This window comes from Sphaerodactylus townsendi, linkage group LG02 (assembly GCF_021028975.2).
Source record: "Sphaerodactylus townsendi isolate TG3544 linkage group LG02, MPM_Stown_v2.3, whole genome shotgun sequence".
Classification (NCBI taxonomy): Eukaryota; Metazoa; Chordata; class Lepidosauria; order Squamata; family Sphaerodactylidae; genus Sphaerodactylus; species Sphaerodactylus townsendi.
Window position 1 is genome coordinate 50462686 of NC_059426.1, and position 9691 is coordinate 50472376.

At 42.9% G+C, this 9691-nt stretch overlaps 1 protein-coding gene across 1 annotated transcript in view; it reads right to left on the reverse strand.

The window, feature by feature from the left end:
* Positions 1-6380, reverse strand: part of THSD7B (thrombospondin type 1 domain containing 7B) — a 552862-nt gene extending 546482 nt beyond the window's left edge. The window contains exon 1 of the mRNA XM_048484496.1: positions 6183-6380. The gene's annotated coding sequence lies outside the window, so the exon portion shown is untranslated. The remainder of the gene's footprint in view (positions 1-6182) is intronic.
* Between the last annotated feature and the right edge of the window lie 3311 nt (positions 6381-9691).

Genomic DNA, 9691 nt, shown 5'->3' on the forward strand with positions numbered 1-9691 from the left:
GTTTGACTCATCTCTATCTCACAGATATGGAGAGCGTGTTTGCATCCTGGTTTGTTAACAAAAAGAGGTACAGATGAAGCATCTAATTTCTCCCTTGGTGAAAAATAAAAATGTCTCTAAGACAAGGTGGTTTAAGCTTACTCTTCTGCTACAATCACGAAGATGCAACATTAATTGAAGAAGCCACACGCCAAAAGTTAGGTTGATACACCATAATTATAACAGGTTCCTGTTAAACATCTGCCAACACTTCTCCTTTCTCTCATTCACCTACACACTCACATAAGTGCTGTTATAAGTGCCATTATCAGCTACCCAGATCTGATGATAGAGACAAAAACGTTACAATTACTTTTTCCTGTTGTACAGTAACCATTTTTAATGAACACAGATCATTCTACTTCTTCTACCACCACTGTCGCCCAACTTTATCCTTCAAAACAGGAAAGAATATTGTCAGCGTAATGAAAATAAAGCTAAGAGAGGTCAAAGATCTGTTAAAAATATTTTTTAATTAACAAATAGAACATGATAGGGGGGAAAGCCTTCACACTGTAGAATACAGCACGTTCTATGAACTGTTGCAACTAGCAAATATATATATTCAAGATGATTCAAGAAGTCTATAAAGGAAGAAGAAAAATTTACTCCCAAAGTCAGAGATAAAGGAAGCAGACACATAACATCTTAGAAGCAATTGCTACAAGACATAGAGCTTGTTTGAATGTCCTTGCTGATCCAGAAGTAATGAAGTAGGAGGGAACATGACCCTAGGGCACAAGTCAACAGCCTACCATAATGCATACATATGGTGTGCAGCAGCCAGCATCTGTTTGGTCTTCCATGTACAAGGCAGTTAAAAAAAGAACGCAAAATAGTATGCCAAAAATATAAACCAAGGCTGCAATCCTGATACAGGTAAGCTGCTTAAATTCTATCAACTTCAGTTGGGATTTCAGGAGCCCAGGAGAAGCATTACAGCCTAGTCTTACATGGAAATCCTCCTGTCAGTGAAAGTTTGCTGCCTTAATGGCTGTCATTATACTGAATACTGTCAGAGAATTAAGCGGATGCTTTAGAAAAACAGCAGATATATGAAACAGAATGTACACAGGAAACCAAGAAAGGCCAAATATCTGAACAGAAAAATACAAGTAATGCAATCTGATTCAGCAAAAACAACAGGCATCTTATTGAAGAAGAAGAAGAAGAAGAAGAGGAGGAGGAGGAGGAGGAGGAGGGTTGGATTTATATCCCCCCTTCCTCTCCTGTAAGGAGACTCAAAGGGGCTTACAAATTCCTTACCCTTCCCCCCTCACAACAAACACCCTGTGTGGTTGGTGGTGCTGAGAGAGCTCAGAAGAACTGTGACTAGCCCAAGGTCACCCAGCTGGTGTGTGTTGGAGTGCACAGGCTAATCTGAATTCCCCAGATAAGCCTCCACAGCTCAGGCGGCAGAGCGGGGAATCAAACCCGGTTCCTCCAGATTAGTATACACCTACTCTTAACCACTACGCCACTGCCGCTCCTTGAACCTTGAAGTCTTGAACCTTAAAGGCTAACAAAAAAAATGATCATGCTATGAGCTGCCCATGGTCTAGACCCCTGTTCCTTGGTTGCATAGCATGTGGGATCCACTCATGTATCTGAGCAGGCTCCAGCGATACCAACCTAAGCAGAGCTATATGGTTCTAAAAACTTAGAACTGTATATAGGAGGGCCTTGTGGCTCACAAAACCTAATGCTAGATTAAAAATGAACTATCTTTCAAATGACGCAAGGCTTTGTTTATTATTTAGTACAATAATGCAGTGCTATTTACTCGTGTGTGGGTGTATAGTGCCATCAAATCACAGTCAAAACAAAGACACCAGCAACGGTCTTTCAAGGCAAGTGAGAAGCAGACAAAATTTTCCATTGCCTTCTTCTAGAGTCTTCCTTGGTGGTATCTCTTCAGGTACCAAACCTTCTGAGATCTGATGAGATTGGGCTACCTTATGCCGCCTTCCATCTCATTCCTCTTGTTAACTGTATTACTCTTTGAGTCTTCCTATCATTCATCCAGGCTATAATCTGTCTGAACAACTTGTTGGTTGATATGAAAAGCAAATTCTACAATTAGTCCATTAAGCTCTCATGCAAACATTCATTAGCTTATCATCTCAATGCTACTCTGTGCACCTCTTTTATGAGGATATTTCATACTTTTCACAAAGCAAAGATTGTATTTTAACTTCTACGCAGAGAGATACAGTGCAAAAAAATAGTGGGGAAAACCTTTGGCATTTACCTCTGTAATCCTAAGAACACTTCCCTGGGAGTAAGGCACACTGAATAAAATAGGAGTTACTTCCGAGAAGACTCACTTAATTTTGCTCCGCAGATCCATCTCTGAATACTACCATTATATATAAAATATACAGAAAACATCTTGCAGAAAATAAGATTAAGAAAATGGCTAGTCAACCATAACTCAAATGATTTGTTACGAGTAATGCTAAGTAGGCACCTCAGTATTTTTACCCTTCTTAGTTTAAAAACGGGACCAAAGCCTTTTAAAAACAGAAATACTGGCACACAGTGCAATAATTTTCAAGCAGTTACTTACAGATTTGACAAACATCTTCATTTTCTTTAGAACAGAACTGGAATCCAGTTATCTATCCCAATCATAAATATATTTAAAGGGAAGCAAAAGTTCAGAGATCAGACGGACGTTTCTTCCAAATAATCATGCTAGGCAGTCATAATCACAAATTAACTGGTTGCTCGCAGCCACATATAGACACCTGTAGAAGTACAACACAAGCTAATCATCAACTTCACAATGTTTTCCCAGATCCGTGTGTGTGTGTGTGTGTGTGTGTGCGTGATCAAGTCACAGCTGACTTATGACAATCCTGTAGGCAAGAGGGAAAAAAGAGGCTTGCTCTTGCCTGCCTCTGCAAAGTAACTGTAGACTTCTTTGGGGGGTCAACCATCCAAATACTATATAGGGTGGATTCTGCTTAGATTCCAAGATCAGGCAAGCCTGGGCTATCCAAGTCAGGGCATCAGACTATTTACTAATATTTAAGTTACTTTATGTTACAGCCCTATCCAGCATTTTCACTGTCTCCTACCACTTGTTATTACCAGTTACTTCCAGCTTATCCACTGTACCTTCTCTCCTGTGTTTCTACATCAGTGGTTCTCAACCTGGGGGTCGGGACCCCTTTGGGGGTTGAACGACCATTTCACAGGGGTCGCCTAAGACTCTGCATCAGTGTTCTCCATCTGTAAAATGGATAAATGTTAGGGTTGGGGGTCACCACAACATGAGGAACTGTATTAAAGGGTCACAGCATTAGGAAGGTTGAGAACCACTTTTCTACATAATTCTCAAACCATATATCAGTTATTTGTCTCCATCCTCCCCTTTCTTCTTTGAACCACTTCTCTTTCTAACTTCAAAGGCATCTGTTTCCAAGAAAAAGACTTCAGTCTTTTTCCTGCAGATAACAAGTTAATTTTAATTAAGAGCCGGAAAAACCTATTATTAAAAGCCAACAATGCCTTTGTCACCCTGACCCTAGGCACTTTTTGAATAGAATCATTCAATGCCATATTTTTCTGAAGTATCATTTTTCTACGGTTTTGAATACACACGCTGGAAACAAGTGCTCAGCCCATCTTAATTCTGAGGAACTCATTCACCAGAACATGCAGTTGGATCACAGCCTTATTTAAGATATATGATCCCCTGGAAAACAAGGCGACTTTGCCACGGACATAATGATAACCCTATCCTAAACATACACCAGGGATCACAACCACTCCTACTTAACAAAAGTAAGTCTCACTCAGTTAATATAAAAGTAAATCTCACCAAAAGTAAATCTCACTCAGATTATTCCCAAGTGTGAGTGCATCTGACATCAAAATCCTATGCATGCTTATTCTAACACGATTCAATGTACATTAAACACTTAAGTGAGAAATGAAATGTAAATCCAAAGAATCTAAGGCAAGTGGGCAACAGGTATTCTTTACAACCATCTAACTTTTTGAAGCATCTACCAAACATCAGGCACAAGATCAAATAGAAGGTTTTCAAGAATGGGGAAATAGGCATCCAAGACCTACTGCTGTTACTACCTCTTTATCAAAGGACAAATTTCTACATGGCTTGACCTCAGCACACTTATTACCATGTGGCTGATAACTGAAATGTGGAGATGACCCAGTCGACCCAAGGAGTAATGGCTTTTCAAGTGCTGACCAAACCAAAAGGTTAAGCAAGTAAGGAGGAATGGTAAAATCCATTTTATGCTTTGAAAAACTCAACTAGAGGCAGGCAATTCAGGTTACAACTTCAGAGACTAGAGTATTTTTTAATAAAAATCTGGTGCTAGACACAAAGTATGAGAAAGAAAAATGACAGCTAGTGAAATGAAGTGATTGTGTATATTGAAGAGCTTTTTAAAGAATGACAATCTTCTCTTCCCAGGATCAATTTGTCCATCTACAGAGGAGGATGTAATCATGTTTGCGCTGAAGAACAGCACCCTGAATAAAATTTCTCAATCTTATTAGAAAGTGAAAAAGTTGTTTCCTCCTTTCCATTAAACAATCTTAAGCAGTTATTAAAGCTATGTGGCATGGAGCACAAAAGGGAGGTCCCCGAAGATTACCTGCTTTCTAGTTACCCAACAAACCTGTGCTATCATTGACACTACAACTGAGACATAAATTCATCATCTTGACATTCAGCTACTGCCTTAACCAAGCAAATCATACATACACACAAACCACAAGTAAGCATTTTATCCTGCATGCAATACACTACTGGAACACCCAATGAAAATACTGGGAAACATACATATACACACACATATGTACTTCCTTCGGACCCCCCAATAATTTAGTCATACTCAAGTGGCACAGATGTATGCATCTATCACTTTCCCACTAAAAAGTGTCCAATTTGACTGAAATAAAACAAGGGAATACAATTGTAGAGTGACTTGTGTTGCATTAAAGGAATATTTTTAACCTTAGTGATAAGAGATTGTCTGTTTCAAAGAAATGAATAGCAACTGATGTTATGCCTCAAGCTCTCTGGAAAAGAGTTAAAAGAGAACAAAGTGCAGGAAACTGCCCAGAAACAGATTTAATAACAGGGTTTTGATTTCTGTCTGGAAACTGAAACTTCTTTTATAGAGGACAGAAGTGTTTTTAAGATAATGATTATTAGCATTCGATTTGGAGATAGGGTTATTGAACTAACCAGTTTAATGTTACAAGCACATTTACAGACTGATTCTGAGGATGCTTCTTAGCAGTGAATTCAATGGAATTGGCTGATAACCTAATTCCTGGTTAAGCATGCAGAATCAAAGTCTGAAAGTGTTGCTTTCAAACTCCACCAAGTACACAGCCAACTACAATCTTCTGCACATTTACTTAGAAGAAGTCCCACCAAATTCATTGGCACTTGCTTCCTTATAAGTGTGTTTAGGATTGCAACTTCGTGTCTCTCACACCTGTCCTCCAGTGGACCCTTTAGGCTATATTTTAATTTGTTAAACCGCACCCTGTACAATAAAAACTACATCTAAGCAAGGAGAAGGTTCTATCACATTGACTGGGAAAAGGAAAAAAAACCAGACCTAGCATACTGCAGACACCCGCAAACTTCTCCTCGTATCGAGAGCGGGTAAAAAACCTCAATCGCAATGCAGATTAACAACCAGCCCGGGAAGGAGTAAGAAAGAGAACAGAAAGGAAACCTGCGAGGCTGTTGGACAATTCCTGACACACCAGTAGTTCTGATCAATTAGGAACCGGCAATTCGGTGCAACAACGGCTTCAGATCTTTGAAGAATATTGCGAGAATGCAGTCTGAGGGTGGATTGTAGAAGGGGAGGAGCACAGATACATACACACCCCCAAAAAAGTCAATGCAATCCTTCTGTGGGTTATCCGCATGAAGACTCGCCGGTCTGCTCCCAAATATCCTAAAGAAAATGTGGCAGGGAAACTACAACCGGGAGAGATTCAATGCATGGTCGGAGCCAGCTGCCAAGTTCGCCTCCTTTAAAAAATACAATGCAAAAAAAACCCCCATACAATGCAAAAAACATACAAATACAGAGACCAGAGCTACGGGATAGAAGAGGTTGGGATCCCTGCAGACTTACCAGGCTCGCCGCGGTCTGGCCAAGTGAGCGGCGCCTGCAGCCGCGCGCTTCCCCGGGCAGCGGAAGACGGCGATTTGGCAGCAGCCCTCCCATCGCCCGGCGTCTATGCAATAGCCGCGGGGTGTTCAGCTTCGGAGGTGGAAGGCGGCGAAGGCGCGCGGGCAAACGCCATCTGCTGCACGGCGCTGCCACGCGATTGGCTGCTCGGAGGCTCCCGCCGGCCGCGCGCCAGCCAACCCGCCCCCCTCCCCTTCCTGCGCGGGGAATGATAATAGGGAGAAACGGGGAGGGGAGGGGATGGCCGGGGAACGCCCGGCGGGCGGGAGCCTCGCGCCAGTCCTGGCACGTGGGAAGACAAAACGCCGGCGAGGGTCTGCGCTTGCAGGGAGCGCCTGCGCGCCTCTTAGGGCGAAGGGTTCAGGGAAAGAGCCTCTCGGGTGGGAGCCCCAAGTGGCGCGGTTCGCCTGTGGCTGGAAAATGAGATTGAGAGCCCAGTGGCGCTCCAAAGACTAGCCGGGTTGACTCCAGTCATAAGCTTAGAGCCCGCTTGGTCAGAGGAGGGTCATTTTTCCCCGCTTGGGGTTGCCGTCGCCTTCACCAGCGACAGATCGAAAAGGCACCTCTCCAGAAGCCCGCTGAAGTTGGCAGCCTCTGCCGCATCGGCTTTGCCGTTGATGAACTCGACCACTGTTGCATTTAAGGCAAGGGGAGTTCTGATCGGCAGCCGCCTTTCAGGAGTATTGGCAGGTCCTGGAATGAATAGCCTTACTTATGGGGAACTCAGTCGCTGCATGGTTTTTAGCCAGTCGGCTTCTGCCGGTTTATAGGCGGCCGGGTCAGCTTTCCTACCTCGCCCAGTTTTGTTCTTGTTTTGTTTTTTTTAGCGGGAAGATGGACGTCGAGTTTTCTCCTCAGTGCGAACTTTCCTCCCGAATGCAATCTTGAGATTGCATGCGCTGAAAGCCAGGCAATGGCGTCAGCCAGAAGGGAAGCCACCCCGACCTCTGAGAGGGGAAGTGCAAGGATAGCGCCGGCTGCTCCCCTTGCACCAACCTCAGCCGCTGAGTGCAATCCCGGGATGTCAATGCTGGCCTGAAGCTCTCATCTAAAGTGATGCAAATGTTATAGAGGAGACCAGCCTAGTTCCAAGGGAAACCCGAGCAGGCGACGACAGAGCAAAAGACAGTTTTAAGTGAAAATAACCTAAGCTGGGAATGGACAGAAATCCCTGTAGAAGCTAAGGTGGTCGGTCGAATCTGTTAAAAAGAAGAAGAGTTTGGATTTATACCCCATCTTTCTCCCCTGTAAGGAGACTCAAGGTGGATTACAAACTTCTTTCTCTTCCTCTCCTCACAACAGACACATTCTGAGGTAGGCGGGCCTGAGAGAGTTCTGAAGAACTGTGACTAGCCCAAGGTCACCCAGCAAGAATGTAGGAGTGCGGAAACACATCTGGTTCACTAGATAAGCCTCTGCCACTCAGGTGAAGGGAGAAACCCAATTCTCCAGATTAGAATCTACCTGCTCTTAACCATTACACCACGCTGGCTCTTAACAGGCTTGGAACCATGGCACACTCCTGATTCCTAATTGGTGCCTGGTTTTTAAGGTTAGTTTGGCCCTAGGGAAGCTCCAGGAAAAAAAAAATTATGACTGAGCAAATCACTCCTTTTAGAGACTGTTAAAACTGGCAGTCGTTTGGTGCCCTGAGGCGGGGAGAGGTCATTTTCTCTTCAGCGGAGGAGCTTACTTGAAGGCTGTTGATGTCTCTCATATTATCTGGTTAGCATATATACAGTCATTCATTACCAAATTGGATATGTTTGAGGTTTGTGTACTTCCTCTGGTTTAGTGCCGAAGGAAAGCATGTACTCCTGTATAATATTTCAACTAACTCTTCAGGATGCAAACCTTTCAAGAATTACAGTGCAATACTATGCGGTGTTACAGCAGTTTAAGTAGAACAATACTTCAGCAGTGCTGGAGCTGGAGTATTAACCTCTTGAAGTGCATTAGTCAAACCATGATGTGATTTTAGTCATCTGAAATCATCAGGCTTACCATTTTTTTGTAGTATTCCTATGCAAAGGATGATCAGAGGTGTAGTTTAATATAGATGTAATGTTTATTTCCCGGTCGCTTCAAGTTTTACCTGCTGAACTCTACAGATCTCAATGCTTTTAGAGACAAAGTAACTGTGTTAGTCTGTGGCAGAAAATTGAAATGGAGTCTTGCAGCACCTGAAATCAGGAGTCTCCAATGTTGTGCCCATGGGTGCTATGGCACCTGCCAACACCTTTGCTGGTGCCCCGCCAAGTCTTTTTAGAAAGCAGGCAGGGCCACGTGGGGCCTTTGCCCAGCAGGGCTTCTGATTGGCCACTGAATGCCTCATTGGCTTTGTGGATTTTTAAAAAGTTGCTTTGGCACCAGCTGCCAATCACTACAGCACAAGAATCTTCACTGCATGACTGAAGGAATAAGCAAGAACATATTGTGGATTTTAAAAGGCAACCTGTTAGATAAAGCTGCTTGGGGATGGCTGTTCTTCAGCGGTAGATCATGTTCCTAGCATGCAGAAGGTCCCAGGTTCCGTCATTGACATCTCCAGTTAAATGATCCAAGGCATCCACCTGAGAGCCTGAGGAGATGCTGCTGGGCCCGTGTCATTTTTCACATTTTTTTTCAATGACGTGTCTTCAAAGTTATGAAAACACAATATAAGAATGGGTTGCGATTCTCATTCGCGTCTTCGTAGATTTGAAGACGTGTCAGTGAAAACAAAAAAATGGAGAAAATGAAATGTGCACATCATTGGCAGGGAAAACGAAGTTGATTCATGTTCTTTACAACCTGAAATAGTGGCCAGCTGTGATGCAAGCAGAGGAAACTGCCCTGTGAAACCTTGCAGCAAATGGCGGGCATCAAGGAGGATCCCTGGAGCAGCAGAAAGTGGCGGGCACGAGCTGTGGAGAAACCAAAAGTGAGAGCTTTAAATCTGGCAGGAAAAATAAAACATTTTCTGATCTTCATACAGCCAGCAGCAAATGTTTTCAACCTGTCTTGGAAAAAATATGGCTAGTTTAGCATTAAAAAAAAAACCCTGGGTTTAGCAGAAGTAAAACTTCCTGAGGACATCTTGGTGGGAAAAGCTGGGCAAACTTCCTCCCCAAAAATGCTTCTTTAACATCCTCAAGACATGTTATTTGTGTTGTTCAGAAAAGACCAATATCTCAGAGTCTTCAAAACCATAAGATATTTCTGGTGTATCAAAAACCGATTAGAAGTATTTCCTTCTGCTAGTAATTGATCTCTTAATTTCATTTTACCTTCCCCTTGTGAAAAGTCTCAAAAGTTTGATCCTTTTTAGGGGTTGTTGAGGTCTCATATGTTGGCTTGTTATGATATCATTGATTATCAAGTGGAATATATTTGAGGTTTGTATACTCCCTCTGCTTCAACATGAAGGCTTCATTAGGCTATTAAAAATGCTTTCTTCCCCACTCTGGTTT